Consider the following 19226-nt stretch of genomic DNA (forward strand, 5'->3'; position numbering starts at 1 on the left):
GGTAAGCTCTGCGACACTCAGAAACCCCCGATCCTTCTGCGACTCTGCGGGACCTGAGGCCGGGCTGACCCCGCCTGGGCTTCACCCCAGTTAAGCCTCTGGAGCGATGTCCCTCAGCGGAACACACTTTTAAAAGTCCTGATTTTGCTCCGTTGCTCCGCCGCTCGCCTGGAGCCGGCCCCTCCCCCCCGCGGTCTATCTTCCCGTCGCTTTGGATTCACTTCTCCGCCAGTCCTACCTTGCAGAAAGTGGTTGATTTTCTGTTTCTGGAATTGCTGTTCTTCTTCTCTTCAATCTCCCATTGGATTTGTAGGTGTTTGCAATCTTTAGATAAGCTATTTAGCTGATCTCCCGCTACCCGAAGTAGTCTCAGCCTGCTACTTCTCCGCCATCTTGACTCCTCCCCCTCTCAATGTGGTTTTATTTTGAATCTCCCTGATGGCTAGTGATGATGAACATTTTTTCATGTGTCTGATAGCCATTTGTATGTCTTCTTTGGAGAAGTATCTGGCCATCTGTACCCCAATGTTTATAGCAGCAATGGCCACGTTCGCCAAACTGTGGAAAGAACCAAGATGCCCTTCAACGGACGAATGGATAAGGAAGATTTGGTCCATATACACTATGGAGTATTATGCCTCCCTCAGAAAGGATGAATACCCAACTTTTGTAGCAACATGGAAGAGATTATGCTGAGTGAAATAAGTCAAGCAGAGAGAGTCAATTATCATATGGTTTCACTTATTTGTGGAGCATAACAAATAGCATGGAGGACATGGGGAGTTAGAGAGGAGAAGGGAGTTGGGGGAAATTGGAAGGGGAGGTGAACCATGAGAGACTGTGGACTCTGAAAAACAATCTGAGGGGTTTAAAGTGGCAGGGGGTGGGAGGTTGGGGGAACCAGGTGGTGGGTATTAAGAGAGGGCACGGATTGCATGGAGCACTGGGTGTGGTGCAAAAATAATGAATAATGAATACTGTTATGCTGAAAAAAAAAAAAAACCTTAACAACAACAACAACAAAAAAAAAAAAAAAAAAGAAGAGCTCCCTGGAGGAATATGCATTAAAGTTGGGCCAAAAATATCTTGCATAGATAAATTCCAGAGGATTTGAGGTTACTGTCCAAAAATGATAAAGTAAACAAGAAAATTAGCCAACACAACTGAGTTACCAGTTATCCAACAAAATGAAAGAATATAAGCATATTAGGATTATGTAAAAGAAATACAAAAGGTGCATGTTTAACATATACAAGGAAGTAAGAGAATGTAAAGCATAATTAAGGAATTATGCTAATTCCTTAATTAAAATTAAAAAAGCATAATTAAGGAATGTGTTGGGTACAGATTTGACAAGGAACAAAAAAACTCTTAAAAATGAAGAACAAGTTTGCCTAGGTGGCTCAGTATGTTAATCCTCTGCCTTTGGTTCAGGTCATGATCTCAGGGTTCTGGGATCAAGCCCCGCATCGGGCTCCCTGCTCGGTGGGGATCCTGCTTCCCCCTCTCTCTCTGCCTGCCCCTCTGCCTACTTGTGATCTCTCTGTCAAATAAATAAATAAAATCTTAAAAAAAAAAAGAAATGAAGAACAAAAATAAGTGAAATTTAGAAGTCAGTGGGTATATTAAAAAGCAGGAGAGACAAAGTCAAGTAGAGAATTAGCAAATGGGTAAATGCATCAAAAATTAATTCTGAATGCAAGAAAGAGAGATGAGATTTAACATATTTAACATATTAAAAAGAAATTAAGGGGTTCCTGGGTAGCGTGGTAAGTTAAGCATCTGCCTTTTGTGTTTGATCCAGATTGTGCTCTCAGGGTCATGGAATTGAGCCCCCACATCAGGCTCTGTGTTCAGCACAGAGTTGGCTTGATAGTTTCTCTCCCTCACCCTCTGTCCATCCTGTTCATGTGCTCTCTCTCTAAAATAAATAAATCTTAAAAAGGGAGAGAAATGAACTATTATAAATGGTAGAATGAAAAGATATAACATTTCTAATTAGCTTTCCAGAAGAGAGAAAGGAAAGGTAATAACATTTGAAGAACTATATGCTGATTCTTTTTTCATAATTTTTAAAGTGTTTTTTTTTTAATTTTTAAAGATTTCACTTATTTATTTGACAGAGAGAGAGGGAGCACAAGTAGGCAGGCAGAGAGAGAGGGGGAGGCAGACTCCCTGCTGAGCAGAGAGCCTGACGAGGGGATCAATCCCAGGACCCTGAGATCATGACCTGAGCTGAAGGCAAAGGCTTTAACCCACTGAGCCATCCAGGTGCCCCAGTTTTTTAAAGTTTTAATTTTGATTCCAGTTAGTTAACGTACAGTGTTACATTCATTTCAGGTGTGCAGTACAGCAGTTCAATGCTTCCGTACATCACCCTGTCCTCATCACATGTTCCCCACCCACCTGCCCTCTGGTAACCATCCATTTTCTATAATTAAGAGACTGTTTCTTGATTTGTCTCTCTCTTATTTTCTTCCCTTCGCTTGTTTTTCTTTTTTCAAGTTTTTATTTAAATTCCAGTTAGTTAACATACAGTGTAATATTAGTTTCAGGTGTAGAATTCTGTGATTCATCACTTACAACACCCAGTGCTCATCAAAAAAAGTGCACTCCTTAATACCCATCACCCACTGAACCCATCCCTCATCTACTTCCCCTCAAGCAACTCTCACTTTGTTTTCTATAGTTAAGAGTCTCTTTTCTGGTTGCCTCTCTTCTGTTTATTTCCCAATGCTCATCTGTTTTGTTTCTTAAATTCCACATATGAATGAAATACCGTCTTTTTCTTTTCTCTGACTGACTTATTTCACTTAGCATAGTATACTCTAGCTCTATCCACATCATTACAAATGACAAGATTTTCTTATTTTTTATGGCTGAGTAATATTCCATTATATATATGTTCTGTATGTATTATGTGTATGTGTGTGTGTGTGTGTGTGTGTGTGTGTGTGTGTATGCAGTCATTCTTTTCCATTCATCAGTTGTTGGATATTTGGGCTCTTTCCATAGTTTGGCTGTTGTTGATAATACTGCTGTAAATATTGGGGTGCATGTATCCTTTTGATTCAGTATTTTTGTATCCTTTGGTTAAATACCTAGAAGTGCAATTGCTGGATCATAGGGTAGTTCTATATTTAACTTTTTGAGGAACCTCCATACTGTTTTCCACAGTGGCTACATCAGTTTGCCTTCCCACCAACAGTGCAGGAGGGTTCCCCTTTCTCTTTATCCTCACCAGCATCTGTTGTTTCCTGTATTATGAATTTTAGCTGTTCTGTCAGGTGTGAGGTAACATCTCATTGTAGTTTTGATTTATATTTCACTTATGATCAGTGATATTGAGTATCTTTTCATGTGTCTGTTAGCACTCTGTATGTCTTTGGAAAAATGTCTTTTCATGTCTTCTGCCCATTTTCAACTGGACTGTTTGTTTTTTGGGTGTTGAGTTTGATAAGTTCTTTATATATTTTGGATACTAATCCTTTATCTGATAATGTCATTTGCAGATATCTTCTACTATCCTGAAGGTTGCCTTTTAGTTTTATTGGTTATTTCCTTTCCTGTGCAGAATCTTTTTATCTTTTTTTTTTCCAAAAGATTTTATTTATTTATTTGTCAGAGAGATAGAGCACAAGCAGGGGGAGCAGCAGGAATAAGGAGAAGCAGTTTCCCTGCTTAGCAAGGAGCCTGGTGTGGGACTCCATCCCAGGACCCTGGGATCATGATCTGAGCAGAAGGCAGACACTTAACTGACTGAGCCACCCTGGAGTCCCCAGAATCTTTTTGTCTTGGTGAAATCTCAATAGTTTATTTTTGCTTTTGTTTCCCTTGCCTGTGGCGATGTGTCTAGTAAGAAATTGCTATAACCAATGTCAATGAGATTACCGCCTCTGTTCTCCTCTAGGGTTTTGATAGTTTCTTGTCTCACATTTAGGTCTTTCATACATTTTGGATTCATTTCTGTGTATAGTGTAAGAAAGTGGTCCAGTTTAATTCTTGTGCATGTTGCTGTTCAGGTTTCCCAAAACCATTTGGTGAAGACTGTCTTTTTCTATTCAATATTCTTTCCTGCTCTGTTGAAGATTATAGTTGTGGGTCCATTTCTGGGTTTTCTGTTATGTTCCATTGCTCTATGTGTGTCTTTTTGAGCCAGTACCATACTGTCTTGATGACTACAACTTAGTAATATAACTTGAAGTCCGGAATTGTAATGCCTCCAGATTTGCTTTTCTTTTTTCAAAATTGCTGTGGCTATTTGGTGTCTTCTGTGTTCCAGCTCAGTGAAAAATGCTGGTGTTATTTTTTGATAGGGATTGTATTAAATGTGTAGATTGCCTTTTTTTTTTTTTTTAAGATTTTATTTATTTGACAGAGAGAGGCAACACAAGCAAGGAGAGTGGGAGAGGGAGAAGCTGGCTTCCCGCTGAGCAGAGAGCCCGATGCACAGCTCAGTCCCAGGACCCTGGGACCCCACGACCTGAGCCAAAGGCAGATGCTTAACGACTGAGCCACCCAGGAGCCCCACAGATTGCTTTGAGTAGAATGACATTTGAACAATATTTGTTCTTCAAATCCATGAGTGTGGAATGTTTTTTCCATTTGTTTATGCCATCTTCAGTTTCTTTCATAAGTGTTTTATGGTTTTCAGAGTACAGTTCTCTTACTTCTTTGGTTAGGTTTATTCCTAGGTATCTTACAGTTGTACAATTGTAAGTGGAATCAATTCTTTGATTTCTCTTTCTGGTGCTTCATTATTGGTGTATAGAAATGAAACAGATTTCTGTATAGTGATTCTGTGCCCTAGAAATTTGCTGAATTGGTGTTTCAGTTCTAGCAACTTTTTGGTGGAGTCTTTCGGTTTTCTACATAAGAGTATCATGTCATGTCTGAATACTGAAATTTTGACTTCTTCCCTGCCAATTTGGAGACCTCTTATTTCTTTTTGTTGTCTGATTGCTGAGGGTAGGACTTCCATTACATTTTTAAATAACTGTCGTGCGTGTGGACATCCCTATCTTGTTCCTGACCTTAGTGGAAAAGTTCTCAGTTTTTCCCATTGAGGGTGATATTAGCTGTGGATTTTGCATGTATGACCTTTATGATGTTGAGATATGTTCCTTCTATCCCTACTTCATTGAGGATTTTTATCAAGAATGGGTGCTGTCATTTGTTAAATGTTTTTTCTACATCTATTGAGAGTATCTATGGTTCCTATCACTTCTTTTATTAATGTGGTATATCACTTTGATTGATTTGTGAATATTGAACTACCCTTGCAACCCAGAAATAAATCCCACCTGATTATGGTGAATGATTCTTTTAATATACTGTTGGATTTGATTAGCTAGTATTTTGTTGAGAAGTTCTGTGTACATGGCCTGTAGTTCTCTCTCTTGTCTTTTTAATATATTTTATTTTTTTAAGGTTATTTATTTATTTGAAAGAGATATTGAGAGCAAGAGAGAAAGGCATGAGCGAGGGAAGAGGCAGATGGAGAGGCAAAGGCAGACAGCCTGACAAGCAGGAAGCCCAACGCTGAAGGGAGTTGAAGCCAGACTCTTAACTGACTGAGCCACCCAGGTGCCCCTGTGGTTCTCTTTTTTAATCAAGTCTTTGGTTTTGGAATCAGGGTAATGCTGGCCTCATAGAGTGAGTTTGGAAGTTTTGCTTCCATTTCTATTTTTTTGGAATAGTTTGCAAAGAATAGATACTAACTCTTCTTTAAATGTTTGACAGAATTCCTCTGTGAAGCCTTCAGGCCCTGGACCTTTGTTTGTTAGGAGATTTTTGATTACTGATTCAATTTCTTTGCTGATTATTGATCTGTTCAAGTTTTCTGCTTAGATGATCTGTCCACCGTTGTAAGTGGGATGTTAAAATCCCCTACTGTTACTCTATTATTATCAGTGAGTGTCTTTATATTTGTTATTAATTATTTGGGTGCTCTCAAGTTGGGGGCATGAATATTTACAATTGTTAGATCTTGTTGGATGGACCCCTTCATTATGATACTGTGCCTTTCTTCATTTCCTATTATAGTCATTGGTTTAAAGTCTAGTTTTTCTAATATAAATATTGCTACTCTGGCTTCCTTTTGACATCCGTTACCAAGATAAATATTTCTCCATGCACTCACTTTCAATCTGCAGATGTCTTTAGGTCTAAAATGAATCTCTTGTAAGCAACATATATTTAGATGGGTCTTGTTTTTTTGTTTGTTTGTTTTTGTTTTGCTTTGGTTTTCTCTTTTTAAATCCATTCTGACAACCTATGTCTTTTGATTGGAGCATTTAGTCTATTTACACTTAGAGAAATTATTGATAGATATGAATTTAGTGCCGTTTTATTACTTGTTTTATTGTTGTTTTTCGAGATTTTCTCTGTTCCTTTCTAGTCTTTGTTTCTTTTGGTCTTTCTTTCTCAATCAAAGAATCCCTTTTAATGTATCTTGCAGGGCTGGCTTAGTGACTTTAGACTCCATCAATTTTTGTTTGTCTGGTAAAGTCTTTATCTCTTCTATTCTGAACCTTAGCCTTGCTGGATAGAGTATTCTTGGCTGGAGATTTTCCCCATTCAGCTTGTTGAATATATCATGTCACTCTCTTCTGGCTTGCCAAGTTTCTCTGCCGAGATCTGCTGATAACCTTATTGGTCTTTGTAAGTTAGGGACTTCTTTTGTCTTGCTTTTTTTTTTTTTTTTTTAAGATTTTATTTATTTATTTGACAGAGAGATCACAAGTAGGCAGAGAGGCAGGCAGAGAGAGGAGGAAGCAGACTCCTTGCTGAGCAGCGAGCCCGATGTGGGGCTCGATCCCAGGACCCTGAGATCATGACCTGAGCTGAAGGCAGCGGCTTAACCCACTGAGCCACCCAGGCGCCCCTTGTCTTGCTTCTTTTAGGCTTTTCTTTATATTTTGCAAATTTAACTGCAATATGTCTTAGTGTTGGTCTGCTTATGTTGATTTTGATGGGAGTTCTCTGTGCCTCCTGGATTTGGATGTCTGTTTCCTTCCACATATTGGGGAAATGTTCAGCTATAATTTCCTCAAATCTTCTGCCCACTTTACTCTCTCTTCTTCTTCTGGGACTCCTATGATAAGAATCTTATTATGCTTTATGGAGTCACTGAGTTCCCGAAGTTTACTTTTGTGATCCAAGATATTTCTTTCCCTTTTTTGTGCAGCTTCATTATTTTCCACAACTTTATTTTCTATATCACTTATTCATTCTTCTGATTCTTCTATCCTTGTGGTCTTTACATCCAATTGTTTTTGAATCCTGGTTATTGCATTTTTCATCCTGGCCTGATTAGTTTTTAGCTCTTTTACTGCTGTGGTAAGGGTCTCCCTGATGTCTTCTATGCTTTTCTCAAGCCTAGCTTGTATCCTTATGATCTTTTTTTTTTTTAATTTAAAATTTTTTTCAGTGTTCCAAAATTCGTTGTTGATGCACCACACCCAGTGCTCCATGCAATACATGCCTCCATAATACTCACCACCAGGCTCACCTGACCCTCCACACCCCACCCCTCCAAAACCCTCAGTTTGTTTCTGAGTCCACAGTCTCTCATGGTTTATCTCCCCCTCCGAATTCCCCCAATTCACTTCTCCTCTCCATCTCCCAATGTCCTCCATGTTATTCCTTATGCCTCCACAATGAAACCATATGATAATTGACTGTCTCTGCTTGACTTATTTCACTCAGCATAATCTCTCCCAGTCCTATCCATGTTGATACAAAAGTTGGAGGCATATTTATGCTTCCATCCTTATGATTTTTATTTAAATTCTGGATCATGCATATTACTTTCATCCGTTTCAGTTAGATCCCTGGCTGTGACCTTTTCTTGCTTTTTCTTTTCGGATGAATTCCTCTGCCTTAACATTTTATCTAGGTCTCTGTCTCTCCTCCTGTGTGTTAGGAAAGCCTGTTATGTTTCCTGTTCCTGTGAGTAATGGCCTTATGAAGAAGAGGTCATGTAGTGCCCAAGGCCTGGCAGTTCAGGGAATGTCTCTGGTGTGTGTTTCATGCACTCTGCTGCTTGTTTTGGCTGTTCTATCCCTTAGGGCGGTAATCTATAAGGGTTCTCTTTGTCTAAAGTGGATATTGTTTGGGCTTTGGCCAGAGTGTGGTGAGTTTTATCTAGGTATGCTCTGGTCTGTTGTTAAATGAGACCTGATGTTATTTCTACTAAAACTGAAGCTTTGCAGCATTCTGTGGTCAGTAGATGTAGTGTGTGCAAAGGTTTGTGCTGGTCTTCTGGGGAAGGCAATGCTTGTGTTATCCTTAGGCACACCTTCCCTAAAAAGAAGTACCAGCAGAGCACATGGGGGCAAGACCTGTGTAAGCAGGTTAGGCAACCAGTGTTGGCACTGTGCTGTTGGATAAAGTTGGTTTATGCAGAGGGGAGAGGGAGGGAAATGGCACCAACCCACTCTGTGTCCCTGGAGAGAGGAATCTTTGCTTGCTACTCTCAGGAAAGCATTTTTAGGGGGTCAGATAATTTCCCCTCATGCATCACAGATGTTTTTCAGATCACTGATTTCACACGTCTCTCTCTGGGTCACTTGCCTGCGTGGTATGGTGCAGCATGCCTTGGACTCTACATTAACCAGGACTGCTGGCTTTCAAAGCTCCACAAAATTTACGGAGTTGGTATGGTGGGGCCCCGTGCTGATCTTCTGAATAAAGGTTGCACCATACTGGGACCCAAAGGTTTGACACAAAAGGACAGCCAAGCAAGAGCTCAGGGATATGAGATTTAGAGGAAAGCACGCTAAAAACATCCAGTGTCTAGGTTAGCTGCCCACAGCAGGTGTCTCTGCACCTATGCTGAGGGGCAGTGGAGGGAAGTGGTTCCCACTGTTTCTTCTGTCCCCCAACAGGCAGTGCCACCTCTTATAGATGCACTCCAAAAGAAAGAATGAACAGTCTCTCTCTGTGCCATTTATGTGATCCCTAGATCATGCAGTCTTCCCTGGGATTATCTACTTGTGCTCCAGGAATAGGGCAGCATCCTCAGGCCTTGGTCACAGCCAACCTTGGGGGCTTCTGATACTCTAGTTTTTGAACCCTGCTGGTTGCAAAAACTCGTGAAATTCAACCCCTCTCATTTTCCCAGCCAATGACATTAGGGAAGTGTTCTCCTTGTGCTTATCCCCGAGTACTCCACTCTCTCTCACCTTTCTCCACAACCATGGCACCCTCTACTCTTCAGCACCTCTAATCCATTTCTCCCCCAAACTACATCTTCATACTTCCTACTGTCATTAAAGTGACCTCTTCTCTCCCTCTAGTTGTGCAGTTTGTTCTCTTAGTCCTCAGGTTGATTTCTTGAGAATTCAGAATGATTTGACAGTTACCAAACTGTGTTTGAGGGACAAGGCAAATCTAGGGTCCTCTTGTTATACCACCATCTTAATTCCCTCTGATTATTTTTTATAATTTATGATATGTCTTTATTTATAGATCAAGAAGCCCAATTGCAAAAAAATTCCATGGCTAGACACATTTTGGTGTCATTGTGCATCATCAAAGTGAGAGATAAAGATAATATTCACAAAGAATGGCTCTTAAAGATTGCTGAAGGTGGGAAAGAAACTTTAGTTTGAGAGCAAATCTTGATAAAAGGATTTGGATTCAGAGGGCATATTGCAAGCATGAGGTAGTGAGGAGGATTCAGAAGGTATTATTGAGGATGCCACTGTGGGCAATGGAGTCTTGACCCTCTTGGGATTTCCTGAGGAACCTATAAATGTCTCCCCAATTCCTCCTGAAGGATGGAGAGATGGATTTATATACATGCCCTGAGATTTGAGTGTTGCTTCCAGGGACATTAATCTGCTGGACTTCCTGGTAGTGCTTGCACTCCAGCCCAGCATGAGAGAAACATCTGGGCAGAAAGTATATAGATGCATAACCAGGAGCCATGTAAATATCCAGGGGAATAGTTTTCAAGGCAGGTGAAATGGTATGTGCAAAATTTCTGGAAAGGGATAATTCCGAGTATGTTAAAGAACAGCAAGACAGTCAATGTGACTGGAACCCAGGTGAACAGAATTGGGGAGATGCATAAAATGAGGTCTGAGTCCTCACGAGAGGTCAGATCACTCAGGACATGTTCTATGGTATGTACTTCTGCTTTTATTCCAAAGCAGTGGGAAAATTCCAGAAGCTCAGAGCAGTTGTATCATTACAGATTTTTTGTGTAATGTTTACACAAATTGTTTATGCTATGATAGTCCATGCCGTAACAAGATCAAGGTGTTTCTGGCTGGTGAGACGTGTGGAGACACTCTCCTCATTGAAATGTGTTTTCTGAAACCACTCTAAGTATCATTATCCACCTGGGAAAAGGAATAAAAGCCTGGGAGATTACATTTGGAAATATTGATGGATCAGGCATAAAAATATCATTTAGCACTTTACCACACAGCCCATTGGCTAGAACCTAATCATCCTGCCACACCTAACTGCAAGGAAAGTTAGGAGATGTGTTCAGCTGTGTGCAAAAAAATTGAATAATAATTAGTTTAACATTTCCAACCATTTCTGAATATTAATAAATATCTGATTTATTGAGTTTAAACATTTTTGACTGTTACACAGTTTTCAAAGCCACTTGAAATATATAGTTTGTGAAATTTCACAAAATAATATTTGCTCTTATTGTAAGAACCTTGTAATTTTCCACTCTATTTCACTTTATTTTGTTCTTTTTATTTTTCATTTTTCACCTCTTAACTGCTGGTTATCATTTCAGTTATGATATTGATTTTATAATCTGCTTAAAGATTACTACCTATAGATCAAAAATCAAGGTGATGTACTAGTTTTGAACTGGAAAATAAGCCCTAAACTTAAAGTAAAAATGCTAGTTTCAGAACTCACCGTTGTCAGTGTATCAGTCAGATAGACTAGCTGTGGACCAGTTATTCTTGGTCTGTTCTATTCTTGGACCAATAATACCAGCATCACCTGGGACTTTTTTTAAATTAATTTTTTAAAAATTCCAATATAATTGACAAACATTGTTATATTAGTTTCAAGTATACAATATAACAGTTCAACAATTCTATACATTTCTCAGTGCTCATCATGATAAGTGTATTCTTAATCCCCTTCACCTATTTTTCTCATCCTCCTGCTCACCTCCCTTCTGGCAACCCAGTTTATTCTTTATGAGTTTGTTTTTATTTATTTTTTCTTTTCTTCATCCATTTGTTTTGTTTCTTAAATTCCACAGAGGAGTGAGATCATATGGTATTTTTCTTTCTCTGACTGACTTACTGCACTTAGCACTCTACCTTCTAGATCTATCCATGTTGTTACACATGACAAGATTTCATTCTTTTTTATGGCTAAGTAATGTGTGTGTGTGTGTGTGTGTACACCACATCTTCTTTATCCATTCATCTATTGATAGACACATGGATTACTTCCATATTTTGGCTATTGTAAACAATGCTGCAGCAAACAACGGGGTACATTTATCATTTCAAATTAGTATTTTCCTATTTTTTTTTTTTTTTGGTAAATACCTAGTAGTGGAATTAATGGGTCATAGGGTTATTTTATTTTTAATTTTTTAAAGAAAACTCCATAATATTTTCCGCAGTGGCTGCACCAGCTTCTGTTCCCACAAGGTTTCCTTTTTTTGTTAGCCCCCACATCCTTGCCAACCCTTGTTTTTTATGTTTTCAATTTTAGCTATTTTGATAAGTGTGAAGTGATATCTCATTTTTAAAATACAAATTTTGTACTCTACTGAATCAAGGTCTATATTTTACATATTTCTTAGGTGATTCATATACACACAAAGGTTTGAGAAGTACTGGGCTAGGAAATGCTGCAGTAACAAACAACCTCAAATTTTCCTAGTTTCAGTATGTTTATTTCTCATGCGTGCTGCCTGACTGCCACAAGTAAGCAAGAGGGTTCTGCTCATCTTAGTGGCTCAAGGATTAAGTCATTGGAGTAGTGAGTTTCTCAGACATTGCCAGTTTTTTCTCCAGAGGTAAAAACAGCCTAAGGTGGGTCTTTTATCAGCCTACCACATGATCGAATAAGCAAATTATTGATGTTACTGCTGTCTTCTGAGTACTAAAACCTTTTTCTCTCTTCATTAGTAGTAAATCATAATCTTGGGACGGCTGGATGGCTCAGTCAGTTAAGCGTCTGCCTTCAGCTTAAGTTATGATCCCTGGGTTCTGGGATCAAGTCCTATATTGGGCTCCTTGCTCAGCGGGGAGCCTACTTCTCCCTCTGCCTGTGGACCCTCTCCCTCACTCCTGCTGATTGTGCTCGCTCACGCTTTCCCTCTCTGACAAATAAATAAATTTTTAAAAATCTTAAAAAAAAACCTTCATCTTACCTGAAGTATAACATTTAACAAATTGTTAACATTTTAAATTTAACAAATGAAAATTTTTGTATGTTGTTTCTCTATTTCCTCCATTGAAATGGAGGCCATCTTTTCTTACACATCTTTACATACTGAATGTTAGGTTCAGAAAAGTTTATGAGTTTGTGGGATTTTATATTTAACAAATTAAATAACACATTTAGATGCAGAGATGCTTTTTCAGATTAAGAAATACATCAATTGCTTTAAAAGAGAGCTTAGTACTAGGAAGTCCCTATTAAAACAAGTCACCATCTGGGTGAGGTCAGAATGAGAAGACCTTTCCTGAATTCAGGAGGGCTGATAGATGGGATGAATTTGACCATGAAATTAACACCCTTAATAGCAGAAAATGGATGAAAAGTTGAAAGTATAGGTAGGTCCTGACTACAGTACTGATCCTCCTGGGGGTTAAAAGAAAAAAAAAAAATAGTACCTTTCAAATTTCCCAAATGTGGAAGTCTTGTAGCTACTTTTGAATTTTAATTAGATATTTTCTGCAGAGAACATATTCTGCAATTTGGAGGTTGTTTACTATATTTGGTCATCTGTAGCCAATATTTGTCTGCTACTAACTTTAGATTCCCTTTCTCCTTTGTTTCTTATGAGTCATTTTCTATAGCCAAGACCTTTCTTTTCCTATAGTTCTGAAGGCCAATGCAGACCATTAGAACATTGGTACTAGGTTACAAGATGTCTTTCCACATTATTTCAATCAGTCCTCACCTGAGACAACTGAGGCACAGAGAGATTAAATGACTTTTCTTAACTTTGAAGTCCTAGAGGGTTTATAGAAGCAAACTTACCAATTATCCTTTATAATTTTTAGAAAATAAGAAACAGAACTTTTAACAAATTAAAAGTTTCTAATACTGAATTCTCGTATATCCCTCTTTGTGCCAAGAATGTATTTCTGGAAAAACACTCAATTTGATAACATGCTCATAAAATTTTTTTGAAGATGTATAAAATTTTAGAAGCATTTAGTTGAGTATTTCATATATCGTTATGTAATGTTCACTTGAAGAAATTTCCATAAAACTTTCAAAAACATAAATTTATAGTACAACCAAGAATTGAGACATAAAGATGATGACAAAGGAAAAAGAAAAGTCTCAAAAGATTTCAGTTTATCACAATTTTTTTTCAATAAGACAACACAAAATTCCTAATGGACTTCTTTAATTTAAAAATGCACCCCTCTCAACATATTTTGTTTCATGGCATGCAAAAATTAAGTTGCACCTGAGTTTTTTTTTTTTTTTTAATATTGAAAAGACATCTATCTCCTTACCATCATATTTAGGGAGGCAGTTAGACAACTGAAAGAAGTGAGAAATTTAATTATACAGGTGTCATTTTCCTTCTCTCTATTCAAAAATAGGAGTTCAGAATTGGCAAAAACTCGTCTACCCAAGAGCTCTCAGTCCTTCATTAGGGCTTTCCTTATTTACTTCTAAAAGAATAAAGAGGTGTGTGTTAACTTTGGGCCAACTTTATTTCACTCTCACTGAAAGCCAAGTTATGAAGAAGAAACAACAAATACTTGGCTACATTCAGTAACAATGAATTAATTCCAAACAAACTAACCTAACAAACAATACACATTTGTAATCTGTTAGAAGGTAGTTAGGTAAGTTAAGAACTTACTTAACAAACAGTACATAACTGTCAAGGGGCGCCTGGGTGGCTCAGTGGGTTAAGCCGCTGCCTTCGGCTCAGGTCATGATCCCAGGTCCTGGGTTCGAGCCCCACATCGGGCTTTCTGCTCAGCAGGGAGCCTGCTTCCTCCTCTCTCTCTGCCTGCCTCTCTGCCTACTTGTGATTTCTCTCTGTCAAATAAATAAATAAAATCTTAAAAAAAAAAACAGTACATAACTGTCAAAACAGTTATGAGCATTCAGTGAAGAAACATGATCACCGTCTATTGTTGAATTTGTTCTTGTTGGGGCAAAGGATTAGTTTCAAGCAGTAGTCCCAAATTTATCTACATGCCCTGTGATATTTAAAAAGTGATGCCCAAGCTGTACGCTAGGTAAATTAAGTTAGAATCTCTGGGGAATCAATATATATATTTCCAGGTTTCTTTTTCTTCATAATCATTTTTTCATAGTTATAAATATCTATCTATATCTTTTCCTTCATAATTATTTTTATTAAAGTATACACAATGTTATATTAATTTTAGTTGTACAACATAGTGATTCAAAAAGTCTGTTCAGGCATCAATATATTTTTTAAGCTCTCCAGCTTACTGGAGATCCACTGGTTTAGCAAGTCTATTCTTAATCCGATATTGATGCTGACATTACTTTAAAGGTCCCACCAACAACCCCATTGTATCATTTACTTTCAGCTTTCTATTCTTTTTTAGGATTTTATTTATTTGACAGACAGAGATCACAAGTACACAGAGAGGCAGGCCAAGAGAGAGGAGGAAGCAGGCTCCCTGCTGAGCAGAGAGCCAGATGTGGGGCTTGATCCCAGGACCCTGGGATCATGACCGGAACCAAAGGCAGAGGCTGTAACCCACTGAGCCACCCAGGCGCCCCTATCTTCAGCTTTCTTTCTGTGTTCTAGAAGACTGTCTGATTATGAGGTTATGGGGATTATCTGTATAGAATGATACACATAGGAAAAACTTTTGTTTCTATGGGCGCCTGGGTGGCTCAGTGGGTTAAGCCGCTGCCTTCGGCTCAGGTCATGATCTCAGGGTCCTGGGATCGAGGCCCGTGTCGGGCTCTCTGCTCGGCAGGGAACCTGCTTCCCTCTCTCTCTTTCTCTGCCTGCCTCTCCACCTGCTTGTGATCTCTCTCTGTCAAATAAATAAATAAAATCTTAAAAAAAAAAAAAAAAAAAAAACTTTTGTTTCTCTAACGAAAAGGTTATTAAACTAGTTTGAGGTTCTTTAACAGTGATGATGGATAGGGTACAATTATGCTTTCTTTGTAATTGCTTATTATTAATGACAAAGATACTCTCCTTGGCCAAATATTTCTCTGGTTCCTGTGAATCCACTTCTCAAAGGCTCTGACTTTTGAGCTTTTATGTTTGTCTCTGCATTGTTCAATTTTAGGAAGAATCCTGCTAAGTCTGTTTGTCTAGAATCGACCATCCTTGATATCTGATCACCCTCAATATCTAATCAGGTTCCTCATCCCTCAGTCTTCAAGGGGATTTTATGAAGAAATCACTTCAGCAAGAATTTTCTTAGATCATTTTAGTCAGGATCCTCCCTCACCTCTGATAAAAGTAGTTCTCTTAATAATTTTCTATCCTCTGATGTGACCACACTCACACCCCAGCTGTAAATTCCCATTTTTGCTTGTATTTGGAATTGATTCTAATCTCTTCTATTGCCACTGCCAAACCCCATTGTAGTATCCCCTTCTCTGTCCAAATGTTCTGAATAAAGGCTGCCTTACTATACTTTAACAAATGTCATTAATTCTTTTTTAAAAACACTCATGTAACTATATGTGAAACCACAGCTATATGTTTAGATCTTAGTCTCTGAATTACTCCTTTCTACCAGTCCATTTTATTTCTTTTTAAAATATATTTTTTCCACAAATATATGAAACTCAGTTCAACTACATCAGAAACACTAAATTTATGCTAGCTTTACTAATCAGAAACTCAATGGGTAGGACCCATTCCTAAGCATTTTTCACAAATTATCTATGTGATATTTATGTTCACTAAAATTTAGTCCCAGGAGCAGAGCCAGCTTAAATTAAAAATATATGTATATATTACTTTTAACCAGAAATACATATTTTTAATATTTATTTATTTATCCACAGGAATACTACACAAATCAGAAAAGATAGGTATCACCCAATGGCTATTTCAGAAGACTATCAGTATTTCACCTTATCCATCTACTAACCAGGAATAAAACCAAGAACTGGATCACAGAGGTTGGAGCTCTAACAGTAAGATTCCATTTTTCTTCTATAATTGACCCATAAAGTTGTATGGTTTCTTTACTTGAGCCAGATTATAGTTATGGGCAAAATGATGGAATATTTGATTTTGGAATGAAATCTGGAACACTAACTTATCTGCCAAACCAAACATGAAAAGCACTTCTTTTCCAATAGGTAAGAACCAGAAAGAAGACAGTTAAGCCACTTATGGGATTGATATTTTGCATTAACGTATTGTCATCTCAAACACGCACCGGATGACTTGATCATATTAAATTTACAAAGAAGTTGATAATTCAGGAAAACAATGTATTATTGTGGTTTTTGTTTTATGGAGATATTTTCCCAGTATTCTATTAGGCTAGGAATCAAAAATATTTCTGTTTTGTGTGTGTTTATGTGTCTGTGTATGTTGGTGGGGACGATAGTCTATGAGAGGGCATACATGGATACATGTAAAGCTTTTGAAACTGGTCATTTAGACATTAGAATTTATGGCTATAAGAGATGTGAACATCTTCAAATTTAAGGACAGTATCTAGTTCATCTTTGCTTTTTGCATCTCAAATACTAAATGGTAAATTATATCTGTCAGACTTGAAAGCAAGTCAGATTTAGATATGAGGTAAGTGAGAATAAGCTAGGTTTTATCACGTAAAAATAGTCTTCATCTGAGATTGAGATTATTCTTTAATCTAGGCTAATAGTGATTAGTACATTAATTTTTAACCTAAAATTCCTAGTAGATTGTTTAAATTCTCATGTACATAATCTTTAATGTTAAATAATATTTAACTATATTACCAAAGCCAGAAGCAATGGATATTCCTTACCACTATTTTTCATATATGTCATTAAGTAAAGAAGAATAAAGAAAGCTGGATTGAATAGAATTATTATAGGAAATTAAGCTTATGAAGATGTCATTAATGTCCTAAACCCAACAAATTTGTAATGCAGATTTTCAGAATGATTAGGCAATTCCTACCAAATTTTAATAGTTCTATAGGGTATATGTAGCCCACTAATTTGAGTTCTGTTAAGGAATACTTTTCTACTGATCAAAACCACAATTTGTCACAAATACTTGGATTCTTCCAGTTCTAAGGGAAAAAGACAGAGAGAGAGAAAGAGAAAAAAATGAAAAAAATAAACTCCATTTTAAATATTAGAAGAGTTTTATAATTTAGATAAAAAATACTTTTCAAACCAGAGAACTACCAGTTGACAAAAACTCTAGGGTTATTGGGGATTCTGGGAAAATGGCAGAGTAGAAAGCACTAGGAATCTCTCTCCCCACCTAGATAACAATAGCACTGGCAAAATTTTCTGATATAACTATTTTAGAACTCTGGAGTCTACTGAAGGCTTGCAACTTCCAGAGGGAGGGTTGGACAGAAAATTGCAGCTAATTTCCACCAATTTCAGGTCTTATCACAGTAGCAATTACCTGTATTCCACTCTCCAGCCTCACGGCCGGCAACCTACACATGTGTTCCTGGAGCAGCTTTCAGGAGCCAGGGTGGGGAAAAATAACTGTGTCCTTCAAATATTGTAAATCAGTGCTCCAATCACTGAATGCTACATTTAATCTCAGAGGTGCAGATAAAATGGTGGATGGCCATTGTTTTCACACTCCCTCCATTGCTGCAACCCTTTCCTCCCTCCAGCAGAAGTGACTTCCAAGGGATTTTAAGGACTGGTACCCTTTCTCCTCCCCTTCCATTATTTTTGTTTCCAAATTTTGAAGCCAGACATTAAAGACTAGGACATTTAAAAGCAACTGCATATATGGGGGAAATTAGAAAGTCACACACATGCAGAGAGAAAATGCAGGCTCAGAAAACACCTTAAAGGACCTTAAGTTTAGAGCTCAGGCTGATCCTCAGCACAGAGACAGCCTATAACAATAAAACATACATATATATATATATATATATATATATATATATATATATATATATAAAACAAAAACATTAGACCCTGGGAATGGGAGGAATCTTATTTCTAGAGTTGTTACATTATTAGATTCAAATGTCCAATTTCCAAAAACAAACAAACAAACAAACATCACTAGGGGTACAAAGAAACAGAAAAGAACAAAGGTCAAGTCTAATGAACAAAGGAAAAAAAAAATGAAGAAAAGTGGACAGAACCTAAGATGCCTGTGTGATTCCATCACATGGATGAATATTTTACTGTGAGAGTCCCAAAAGAAGGGGCAGAGAGAATATTTGAAGAAATAACAGCTGAAAATATCCCAAGTTTGATGAAAGATATGAATATAAATACCCAAGAAGCTCAACAAACTTCAAAATGACAATAGAGACCCATACTGAGACACATTATAATTAAACTTCTAAAAGATAAAGACAAAGAGAGAATCTTTAAAACAGCAAGTTAAAAGTGATTCATCACATACAAGGGATTCTCAACAATATCATGAGTCAATTTCTCAACAAAAAAGTTACAGACCCAGAGGCAGTGATCCAGTATATGCAAAGTGCTTAACAAAACAAAACAGAACTTCCACCTCAGTCAAGAACCTGTATCTGGCAAAACCATCTTTCATTTTGTTTTTTAGATTTTCTTTTCTTTTTTGTATAGTCACTGTACAGTACATCATTCGTTTTGATGTCGTGTTCCCAAGATTCATTGTTTACATATAACACCCAGTGCTCCATGCAGTATTTGTCCTCCTTAATACCCATCACCGGGTTCACCCATCCCTTCACCCCACTCCCCTCTAAGACCCTCAATTTGTTTCTCGGAGTCTGTAGCCTCTCATAGTTTGTCTCTCCCTCTGATTTCCCTGCTTCAATTTTCCTTTCCTTCTCCTAGTGTCCTTCATGTTATTCCTTATGTTCCACAAGTAAGTGAAACCA

The 19226-nt window shown here is 37.7% G+C and overlaps 1 long non-coding RNA gene across 1 annotated transcript in view; it reads left to right on the top strand.

Moving 5' to 3' along the window:
* The window catches only part of LOC125087743 (uncharacterized), a 292899-nt gene extending 274803 nt beyond the window's left edge, over nt 1–18096 (top strand). The window contains exon 9 of the long non-coding RNA XR_007123503.1: nt 16216–18096. This is a non-coding gene — a long non-coding RNA (uncharacterized LOC125087743). The remainder of the gene's footprint in view (nt 1–16215) is intronic.
* Nucleotides 18097–19226: the final 1130 nt, after the last annotated feature.

This window comes from Lutra lutra, chromosome 16 (assembly GCF_902655055.1).
Source record: "Lutra lutra chromosome 16, mLutLut1.2, whole genome shotgun sequence".
Classification (NCBI taxonomy): domain Eukaryota; kingdom Metazoa; phylum Chordata; class Mammalia; order Carnivora; family Mustelidae; genus Lutra; species Lutra lutra.